Source organism: Hippocampus bargibanti, linkage group LG06 (genome assembly GCF_051943395.1).
Source record: "Hippocampus bargibanti isolate YZ-2025 linkage group LG06, ASM5194339v1, whole genome shotgun sequence".
NCBI lineage: Eukaryota > Metazoa > Chordata > Actinopteri > Syngnathiformes > Syngnathidae > Hippocampus > Hippocampus bargibanti.
This window is the reverse complement of record NC_142739.1, coordinates 10509653-10522179: the sequence shown is the minus strand read 5'-3', so window position 1 is coordinate 10522179 and position 12527 is coordinate 10509653.

Genomic DNA, 12527 nt, shown 5'->3' with positions numbered 1-12527 from the left:
AATTGTTTACCTGTCTTGGCCACACGGGAGCAGTATAGCACAGATATCGGCCTTTTTTTCTTACCCGGATGTCTGCATCGAAAAGTAACGTTTCAAGCTCTGTGGTCTCAAAGGCTTGGAATACTTATTTTATTAGGTTAGAGTTAGACCATGTATGAATAATTCTCTCTTCTGCTATGACACATTAAAGGCGAGTGGGCGCGCACACACCCTGTTCTTAGCAAATAAACTACAGCTTCGCCACTTGAATAATTTGGAGAACAGTTATTTCCTGGCTAATGGTAATGCTTTTTTCAGTCTGGATTGATTCAAACGTAGCACGACTGAAGGCCTCACGATGAAATCCACGGGCCGCTACTGTCAGAATCCATTAACAGTGACAGGTCTGACTTCAGTCGTGTCCTTTGTTATTGATATTATTACTGGACATCCGGGTATCTGGCACTTTTTTAGGCCACAGATTAAAAGTCAGTTAACAGTAAATGGTCCTTATGTGGATGATTCCGAAGCTGATATCAAAGATAATAATTACAGCAATCCAATGATCATTATTTGGGACATTGTGTTCTTCGTTCAGAGATGGTTGTAATTCATTCATAGAAACATACGAGCCTGGGTTGAACATGTGTGTTCGTAACACAAAGCAGGTCAGTGTCTAATGATTAATCCCTCCACAATGAAGGCAGCAGGCCACCATGCACTACTCCACGGACTACGTATTGGAACAACAGCACTATGTTCCTGCGTGCCAAAAAAAAACCCACCACCCACTGTTTACTACATGTTGATCAGTCATAATCCCCCGCCCCCAAATAAATAAATACATTTGAGGGAGGGGGAGAGAAATATTTGCCAACTCAAACACTACATTTTGAAGTGTACATTTGTTTAAAAATAAGTTTGAATCACTACCACTAGGCTACACTGTTGCGTAACATAATGCCAAGAACTTACTACAAACGACTGCGTGCGTCTTTTTTCTTCCTTTCGTGTCCTTTCTCTTCCTCGCACGGCTTCCAGTGTGTGTATGTTAAACTTTATGGTCAGATGTCAGCCTCGATATCTTTCCTTGTCAATCTAATCAGACTATAGACAGTCAGAATCATTCGTGTGGCATTTTTCCATCTTTTAATTGGTTCGTCAAACAAAATGTGTCTCAGCCAACTTCAAGTAGCAAAACATGTCTGTAAAAAGTTGCCCAAATTTCGCAATCAGCATCTCCGAGTACAATCCATTGCCATTTCTTATATTCCAGTCATGTTATATCTCAATTGATATGCAGTATTGATTCGTCGGTGCTTTCAAACGATGGTCATTGCTTGGCATGGGTGTGCGCTGTTATCTTGTTTTGCAGGTTTATATCGTATTGATGTTTGTCAAAATTGCAACATGATGTTGGTGATATAATACTTTGAAGAAGAAAACCCAGTCACCAACTGCATGGCTCTCCAATAAGATTGAAGACCTTGCAAGCCAAATGATTTTGCAGTTTAGTGGAAAAAAATGACACATTACAAAACATGGACCGATCAATGTATAAGTTCAGCTTTTGAGAACATCACTGCTTCTGTATCATGACAAAAAATAATCTCCCCACTAAAGTACGACAAAGTATGACAGTGACACAGAGGAATGATGGAATGAAGCAGTACTAACTTAATAGCAGCAGCAGGTGAAAGTGCAGAGTAAGAGCCTGTCTTGTGTAAAGAGTATTATCTCTTTACAGCTCGCTTACGCAACGGGCCGAGCGTACGAGCCGACCCAGGCCAGGCCGCCTCTCTCAGGCAGGTAGCAGCAATGTGGGCAAAGTGGGACACTTGGCTGTGACATAAGAAAGGAAACGGGCCGAGAGGAAGAGCCGCTGACTGAGATCAATCGAGAAGATCCTTTAGCTTTGTGGACTAAAGTCTTTGGCGTAGGAACAGAGGAGAATAACCGACTTTACTGTGAACTTTGACCCCTTTCTGTCTGATCCCCGAAAACCTAAGAACACAACTTGGTTCACACTTTTGTTTTGTCGAAAATCCACAGACCAGTGGAAATGTGAATTATTCAGAAATTCGATGATGGAATTGCCAACGCCCACCCAGTGACATAAATGTATGTATGTTGATCATCATCACATCAAATATCTACAATGTAAACAAATACACTAACATGATACAATCCAGCATTTATCAAGTGTATTATTGATGTTCACTGTGTGAGACTACTGCCATCTGACGCTATGCAACAAAGGTGCATGTGTGGAACTGTCGCGGCTTGGAATTGAAGCGGATTCATGTGGGACAGGAGATGTAAAACAGTCTCTCTTCGTCAATGGATGCTACAGCTTTGTGTTTGCTTTCAACATTTAGCTTGTAGGAGACATGCACATTTCATCATGACGTCCCTGATACACTGGTGAAAAGGACACTTTGATCCTCTCTTTTATCTAGAACTGCCTCATACAACAAAGAGGGTGCTTAAGATTGAACGACCGTCTGTGTCTTTTGTGTTGTGTCACGTTATTTGTCATTTTGTTTTTTTGTTGCTTTGACTTCAAGATGGCGCAGCAAGAGTGGCTGTCTTTACAACAAGTCCTGTATTTTGTTTTTATACTTCTTCCTCTCCTTTCCTCTTACCTTCATCACGTCGCATCTGTGAAATGTAAATTTCTCCACTGCAAGACTAATCCAATCCAAAGGTAGACTCAGACGTTATTCCTTCTGAAACGTGCAATGTGCTATACAAAGAGAGAAGCAGGCTTGTTTTCCTTGGAGAGAATAACTTCTCCGTGCAATTGTGGTGGTTCTTGAGCTCGGTGCAGTTGCCTAAGTACATGTGCGTGTTTCCCCACACAACGCAGTGAAGCACCCCAAACCTCCGCTTGTTGCCTTTGAGAGTCTGTCATTACCTTGGTGAGTGCTACCACATCAAGCTCAATCTTGTCTTCGCTTGGACTGCGGTTCAAAAGTTTACGGTGATTCCAAGAAAATGAAGAAAGTGGTCCAACACTCTTCATCGTGGACCCCTTTGCACATTTTGGAGATGCTAACAGTTTGCAGTGTGCTCACCTCACTCAGCGCCGGAGTCTCTGACAGTCACAGACCAGAGACGCCAGGCCTGCGCAATTATGGCAATTTTTGGATGACATCAGACCAGAAAATGAATGATTTCATTTAACTGCATTTTTTTCTGGTTCTGGTGTGGGACCTGTAATAGAGGCCGTCTAAACAGAAAGGGAGAATTGTTAGGTCAGTCACATCTGTACTTGGATGGAAGCTGAATCTCGTGTTGGTGAGGTTGAGTTCTCTGTTGATAATAACCACAGGTTGGTATTCATAAAAAGAAAGCTAAAATGACCACCCAAAGACTTATAGAGTAGCCTTCAGCTATTTTTTAACACACACAGAAACACGCAGGATGCACTCTGTCCAAAACATTTTCATATTGTGACACACCCCTTAAATTAAAGAACCAATAACTTATTTAAGATTATTATTGCCAAGACATTTCGGACAAGTCGCTTCGAGAGACAGTTGGACGGGAAAGCCTCTTTGCATTGCTACCGAGGTCCATATGGGAAAGAACTCAGATCTCACGCTCATGAAAACAAACTGAACAAACCAGACATCAGTGACTAGTTTAGCTAGATGAAGAAAAAGAAGTTGGTAGCCAGTCTTCCTCAATGAGGGGAAGCTTACGTGTTTTCTGTGCATTTTTAAACTTCCTGGTGATATCGGCAATAGGTTTGTCCGATGGATGTGGGATTCCATTAGGATTTGGCACATGTTAGGTCGAAATGTTGCAAATAAAGGATAATCACTTGTTTGGATGAAAAAAAAATAGGCAGTAACGAGAAAAGGAGACAGAAAGGTAATAATAATAATAATAATAATAATAATAATACATTTTATTTATAAGCGCCTTTCAAAACTGTCAAGGTCACTTTTATTTAATGTTCTGGACAGGATGAGGCCTGCTGCTCCTACCAAGATAGTGGGGAAGCATCTGGCACCCGCGTTGGTGGTGCAAGTGAGAGCCTCACTCTAGTGCGAGAGCATTTACTAACATCGGTGGGTGTGGTTTGAAAGAGCCTATAGGCTACAGGCTCAAGAAGAAGAAACAAAGAAGAAAAAAATGAAGAAGAAGAAGAAGAAGAAGAAGAAGAAGAAGAAGAAGAAGTAGAAACAAATGATGTTTAAGATGTGTACGTCATGGATTCTTCTGCCAGCACCACTTCTGGAGAGCACATGGAGTCACTGTATGACGGCTTGTCCCAATTCAGCTAAAATAAGTATGGTATTTTCCAGTGTATGAGGAGCACCCAAAAGCCTTGATTTTCTTCAAAAGATGACCCTGTGCCTTATATGCAGGTGCGCCTTATATGTGAAATCATATTGGGCTGCAACAGATCTCGCAACTACTGTCAGCAGTCACCGATGCCATTTCCCCTTGTAGAATACGTAGTGCGTAACCCCCGCCTCTACTGTAGCACCTTATAATGTTGTGTGCCTTATATTTGGAAAACCTTTATATATTTGGAAAACATTTTTGATTCCTTGAAGATGGGCCTTATCGTTTGGTGCACCTTGTATGTGAAAAAAGTTTGAAAATATACCATTCCCTGGGGGTGCGCCTTACGCTGCGATGCACCTTATACACCGGAAAATATGGCAAATGATAACCCAAAGTTGGACTTTTATCAGCCCCCCCCCCCCCCCCCCCACACACACACACACATCTAACGAGCTTAGCGTTATTATATGTCACCGCAACCGCGGTGGGAATGATTGAGTCCATAGCTGAACTGTGAGTACTCCAGAGGTGCCTTGAAAGGGCACAAAAGCCCGAAAAGGGATACATGAAATATGTACTAAAATGTATCTGCAACCATCAATTACACACAGACACAGAGAACAGACACTGAATTATTTGTATAGTGTGTCTGCAAAAAGATTCTGCGGTTCTTCCCAAAGCTGCGATTTCAACTTGACTCTCTCTTCAATGGCACTTTCACACAAATCACAAAGCAGAAGTCCTTTGGCTGGTCGGAAAAGTCCTCCTTTTCAAAATAAACAAAGTCTGCTGTGAACGCAAGAGAAATTGCTATTTCACACTCTTACTCCATGCTTGGGTCGGAGTAACCGACAAAGCAGGGTTACTCTTGTGAACAGGTGAAATTGTGTTAGTGTGCAAATCCCCGCTTACTCCCGTTTCCTTTTCAACTAATCCAATTACAGACTTGCAGTTCCAAACGCTGGACATCTTCGTTCACTCCCCGCATCTTAGATCCGGCTTGTCCCTCCAGCCGTAACCGGAGGTTCAAAGAGAAACGGAATCAATCGATGTAGAAAATAATGCTACGAGGTGACAACGTGGAAGAAAAACATCCATTCACACTGATGTTCTGTGCAAGAAACGCAGCCAGAAAAAAATGATGTGCAACAGGCCAAATCGAAACCAGACGACCAAATCTTTGAGTGTTGAAGTGTATGCTAAGATTCTCTCAAAGCTTTTTGGGGTTCTCTTTCCTCATCGTTTTTCTCAGGGAGAACCTATAAACTTTGTAAAAAATGTTAAGCACTTTCCAGGAAAGGCATCCATCCACTTTCATTCGTGGAAAGGTTACCATTTGCCTCAGTTGACACGTGTTTAGGTAAGCTTTGGTGCAATTGTTATTTGTTGGCACAGTGGTGTTTCAAAATAATTATATCTGTTAATAAAATAGCATATGAGAAAATATCTAAAGGGGCGATAAATAAATTGGATCCCATGGAAACTTGGAAGCTCAGCAGAAGGTCGCAGTTGGCCAATCTGCGGCCGGATGGATGCATGGCTTGAGGAACCCGCGATGAGAGGAAAGGAGCGTCAGCGCAGAGCGCCGATGCGTATGTGGAACTGTCGCGGCTTGGAATTGAAGCTGATTTATGTGGGACAGGAGATCTGAGACAATCTCTTTTCGTCAATGAATGCTACAGCTTTGTGTTTGCTTTCAACATTTGGCTTTTCACCATGACGTCCCTGATCCACTGGTGAAAAGGATGCTTTGATCCTCTCTTCTTTCATCTAGAACTGCTCCATACAACAAAGAGGATGAAGAAAGTTCTTAAGATTGAATGACTGATTGTGTCTTTTGTGTTGTGTCATATTATTTGTTATTTATTTTTTGTTTTCGTTGTTTTGACTTCAAGATGGTGCCGCGAGAGTGGCTGCCTTTACAGCAGGTCCTGTATCTTGTTCTTCTACTTTTTGCTTTCCTTTCCTCGTACTTTCATAACTTTGCTGCGAGACTAATAAAGGCTAATCCAATCCAATGACAGATCTGCTTGACCAATGAAGGATAGAAAGGGGGGCACCCTGAAACGGTTGCCAGCCAATCACAGAGAACACAGAGACAAACAACCATCCACGCTCACACTCACACTTGCAGACAATTTGGAGTGTTCAATCAGCCTGCCATGCATGTTTTTGGAATGTGGGAGGAAATTGGAGTACCTGGAGAAAACCCACACAGGAAGGGGGAGATCATGCAGACCCCACACAGGACATCTCAGCAACATTTCCCCCCCAAATGTTCAACCGCCATCCTCATCAATGGATGCTACAGCTACGTGTTTGCCTTCAACATTTAGCTTGTAGCAGACGTGCACATTTTACCATGACGTCCCTGATCCACAGGTGAAAAGGACGCATTGATCCTCTCCTCTTTCATCTAGAACTGCTTCATACGACAAAGAGGGTGCAGAAAGTGCTTAAGATTGAATAACTGTCTGTGTCTATTGTGTTATGTCACGTTGTCAGGTGAAATCTTGTTCTTCTCCTGGTTCAGTTCTTCATTTGTGTTGGTCTAAATATTCAATATATATACCAGACATTTAAACAGCTTCCCCCAAGCCATTAACTCTTTGAACAGTAGCCCAAATGGAACTGTATAGTGCCTCTTTGCAATTTTTTGATGATGATACTAGTGCAGCGAGTTCAACCGGGAACAAATTCCTTGTGTTCTACATACTTGGCAATAAAGATGATTCTGATTCTGATACAAAAAAAGAATATTTATTTATCAGTCAGCTAGAGAATACTCTTTACGGGAGGGGGAAGAAACCCAAAGAGAGAGACAAGAGTGGGAGGGAGAGCGCGTCTCCAGCAGATGTAGACAACAGGAGTGATGTCATTTTGGAAAGAACCTATCATCTAGATAGCTAGATACAATCATGAATATTATATTAGACTGAAACAGATAGATTAAGGTTTTAACTGAGCTAAGTACATGTATACTAAACTAACATTTACAAATAACTAAACTCCATACATATATCGACGAACTGAGAAGAATAAGTAGAAATGAAATAACATTGGATGTTTTCAGGATGTGTATACAACTAGTTCTAACACACGTTATTTGTTATTTTGTTGTTTTTTTGTTGTTGTTCTTTTGACTTCAAGATGATGCCACTAGAGTGGCTGCCTCTCCAGCAACTTCTGTATTTCATTTTTCTACTTCTTCCTTTCCTTTTCTCTTCCTTTCATAACTTTGCTGCTGTAAAATGTAAACGTATCCACTGTTAAAAGACTAATAAAGGCTAATATAATGTAATGTAATCAAAACTCTGTCCATGAAACAGATTCACACCCCTGGTTGACCAAAAATCTTGTTACTTAACTATAGGCATCTCTCGTTTGAGGATTTTCAAAGTGAGAGGACATTCTTCTTTTGACAGTGAATCAAGTCAGGTGCGTTCGCCACCACAACAAGGAATGGGAATCGAAAACCAGTTCTGGTTGAGAACCGGTTCCCAGTTTCAATTCCTTGGCCTTATTCACCGCTTCAGCAAACGATGCCCTGATCAATTCTAGTTGGGATGAATGACGTTGTCACGCATGTTGCGTAACGCAGGGGTGTCAAACAATATTTCCCTCGGAGGGCCGTTATGACAGTGACATTTACTCATTCACTGCCATTCCCGAATTTATACGGGAATTGAAAATATAACGTAGAGCGCCATTACTGAATTTGTTCGTGTTCTGGTTTTTTATGCTGGGGTGCCAGCGTTGGCCAGGCCTCTGGCAATGTTTTTTCCTTTCCACAAGGGGGCAGCATCTCCTTTTTTCCATGTTAGAGCTTTGTTCCAGCTTCAGATGTTGTTAAAGAACTATATAAAACAATATGTACATGTACAGTCTAATGTATTATTATTGTATTATTATTGCATTGTATTTTGAACATCTGCCCTTATTTCAAGCTCACATAACTGCAGACCCATATAATTTAGGAATTCACTTTTTTTCTGATGAAAGAAGAGAGTCTACGGTTTCTTATGCTGCATTGAATGTTTATGTAGTCCTAAAACTCAATTTTCTGTGGGTCCTGGAATTTAAGTGACAATGACAAAAACCCTGGCACTGGAATGGACACATTTTTGCACGTCTGGCAGTGTATAAATGTTAAGATATTATTACTTGTACACAACAAATTGATGGATTATATGTTTTGAAATCAGTCCAATCAACTACAGTATAATAGCTTGTTCAATTATTGTTTCATTGTTCACGGGGTAAGTAAATGCAAAGTCTATTGTAAATTGTAAGTAAATTGCAAAACCTCAATGGCATTTATTACACGTGACAACTTCACATTTCGGCACAGACGTTGACACACATGATTTGCTTTCGCGGACCACATAAAATGATGTGGCCCCTGGACCTTGAGTTTGACACCCCTGGTATATTACATGCGCATTGTTCATCCGTCGTAAAAGCTTGGCCAAAACAAACATGCGGCTCAAACCTCTAAAGATGGGGGACACTGATTTGCTGTGGCGAGCCCTTGAAGGGAAAAGCCGAAAGGAAAAGAAGAAGAAGGTATAGCACATGCGTGAGAATGTTATTCACTAGTGAAGCTAGCAAGAAACACGGTGGCTAACGCTCAAGTTTGTTTACATTTTCCTGAAAAGAACAACAGCACAACTTGCAAACATTGCAAAGCCGATATTTCATCCCAGGATGATACACTACCAAAACGCAAAAACATTTTCAGACACAACATGCAATAACTTTCAACGACGGTTGTGCTTTTTGATGCCGTCTCGAGTGCTCAAGCGAGCAGCAGCGGCAACATAACCATGTCCTCTAGCTAACTACTGTATGTATGTGGCATTTAACCGATTGTAGAACCAGGTGCGTGGCGAGAGACAAAGACTGACTCACTTCCGAGGCACATCCCTGCTGTCTTTGAGCGGTAGGCGGGATACACCCTGAACTGGTATCCAGCCAATCTCCGGGCACACATTAACAAACAACCATTCACACCCACAATCACTCTTGGAACAATTTAGTGTGTTCAATTCCACCTTGCGTGTTTTTGGAACGTGGGAGGAAATTGGATTAGACAGTGAAAATGTGCAAACTCCACACAGGAAGGCTGATGCACAGATTCAAACTCACAATTTCTGCATCTTCAGATGGACATGCTCACCAGTCGCCCATTGTGTCATCACATCTATGACACCAAATACCAATATTGAGTCTCGTCCACTCCTGCTTAGATTTACGCTGACAAAAACAGACCCCGTATCTTGATCATTCACTGATGAGAAGGCTTCGTCAGCGACGAAGCCTCTTGGATAGGAGGCGAAACGTCCGAAACCTTCACTTTTGTACAGATGACGGCTGAAGAAACCTTCTCATCGATGGACCACTCCTGTACGACTGAGAGCTTACACAGACGTATTGATCATTCACTGTTTTATGTTCCGAAATGCTTTTAATTCCGGAACATTGCATTTGAAGCGACCATATTTCCCGGTGTACAAGGTGCACCCTAAAGCCTTGATTTTCTTCAGAAGATGACCCTGCATCACAAAATTGTCTCGCATCTACTGTAATCTGAATCAGAAAGCCTTGAATAGTCCTACAATGGGGAAATTTGCAATCTAATGCAGTATAATTTAAAGGGGGGGACAAAGATAAAACAAAGTATTATTCTATGCACAAAAGAAAATGTCGGGAAACTGAACTGTACAACTGGACAAAAACTGTACATAGTGCAAAGTACAAAAATATATAAAAGTATAAAAGTATACAAAAGTATAAAAAGCATACAGTATTTGATATATGTAACAATATGTACTCGAAAAAGTATTGCATTACTCCGGCCTCCATTGGAGCACCTTATAATGTGGTGTGCCTTATGTTTGGAAAAAAAAATTAAACGTCATTTGTTGAAGGTGCGCCTTATCGTCCGGGGTGCCTTATATATGGAAGACGTTTGAAAATACACCATTCATTCTTTGCGGGTGTGTGCCTTACAGTGCGGTGCACCTTATACACCGGAAATTAAAAGCAGTGACGGGCCGTGGACTTCATCGCTAGACCTTCAGTAGTGCTACGTCTGAATCAATCCAGACTGAAAAAAGTGTGCTGTGGTTTACTACAAGTCCTCTAGAAGTGACCATTAGCGAGGAAATAACTGACCGACCTTTTTTAATGATTCTTGAAAAGTCCGTCTTGAAAATGGCTTTAACAGTAAATCTCCAACCAAATCAATTTCTTCTTCTCCTTCAGCCATTGTGGGTTGACAAAACTGCTATTAAATCAACACAATATATTTGATTATGCTGCTCGATGATACTGATGATACTGATACAGTGTGATAGCTCTGACCAGTATGCTCTTTCGTCACTAGCGGCTTGTGCTAAGAGCAGTTTTCGCAAACTATGATTGGCTATTCATAGTTTGGGAAAACCCTGACGTTGACGAGCGCCTTCAAGAAGGCGTCGGTAGCACTTTTGGGTTGCCAACTCAAAATCTGGTCTGTTAGAGCAACAGTGTCATCGACACATTTGATGTGACAGGGCCCGCATAGCTGATTATTAAGGCGTCCAGGTAGATCTCTGACTCTGGTAACAAATGATGGCTGAAATGTGATTAGTGAAATGCTTGAATACGAAAACACACATCTGGAAGCAGCGCAACAGGGTAAGGTAATTAAAGGAAGCTGACAATTTGGTATTATTTCATAAGAATTCATGGAGAAAATACAACATTCCATGATTCAGATATTCTTATGCCAGCAGAGAAAGCTTTGGAAGCCTTGACGGTCCGTCACTGATTAGAAGCTATATTAAAAAGGCGCATGTGAATCCAATTTTCAAAGTACATCTTGATGGTATTATCAAAGCATTTCATGTTTGAATGAATTCATGTACACTTTGGTCTTCTTACAGCTACAATAAAATGATCAACATGTGCGCTCAGTGTGTCTTCTTTAAACCAAAACATGCATGTTTCACAAATAAGGAAACGATGTGACGGAAGACCGCGGCCCGGCCAAGAGGAATCATAAGAGAAAAGATCATCACATGTGATGAGGAAAAGTCTGGATGTGGGTGGGTCCAATGGCCTTTGAACTGTTCTGGGTTCAACACAGTGCCGGATTTATGACGACCACGTGAGACACGAGCAACCCAAAGTCAAAGGGAATCCTGTCCACTCACTCCCATCCCTCGGAGGTCACTCCCAAGCTCAACACAAGCAGACCTGTCAATGCGTAGGTGATGTCACGACCTTCGGGTTTCCTGTGATGATGTCAGGCATGTGTGAGAGTGACTGGGAGAGGTCAACCAATGATGTGAGTATTTGTGTGTGTTTCAGTTCGTTGACGACACACAGACCCACTTTGTCTCTGTGAGATCCGGGAGGTAAATATTGTCCCAAAGCAAAACAAAGTAAAGAGGGAAGGATGTCATCTTCTAAATTTACTTCCCACACAACATTTTTTTTACACTTGTCACAGCAAAGCTATGTCGTTGGCTTTTTTTTCCACTGGAGAAAATGTGAAAGCACTGTGGTAACTGAGTCAATAGGCTACAGTACGAGTGGTAATTCTGTAAACTTGCCAAACAGCTACCTCATGACATACTAATGGAAGGAAAATTCAGACAAACATAGTATGTATCAGAAAGTGATAATATGCAATATTGTTTCATATTTTGGACATACTATACCTTACTTTTGTCTGCTAAGACATACTGCTGCGGATATTTGGGCTTCAGTGAAGAATATACTATATACGGGTAAAAAATATACTAAATAAGACCAGAACTTCTCAATGGTTACATCAACAATGAAATATTTTAGCAAAAGCTTCAGGAATACTACCAATAATTATCAAAATGAAACGTAACTCTTTTTTTCTATACAATACATATTGATTTATACAGCACTTTCACAACAGCTGAAGCTGTAACAAAGCGCTTAACATGGACAACTACCATATACAGGTAATAAAGCAATCACAAAGATGTGTAGAGAGCACCAGGGACTAAAACTAAGATCATGTCTGAATTCTGAATTGCTGACTCAAATGCCAAAGAGTACAAGTGAGTTTTGAGGTGGGTTTTAAAGATAGAACGCAAGGGGGCTTGCCGAATGTTCTGTGGCAGGTCATTCCAGAGAGCGGGACCAGCAACAGAAAAGGCTTGAGCCCCTCTGAGCCTAATTAGCCTTTAGGCTAATTAGTTTTCGGCCATCTAATACTGTCT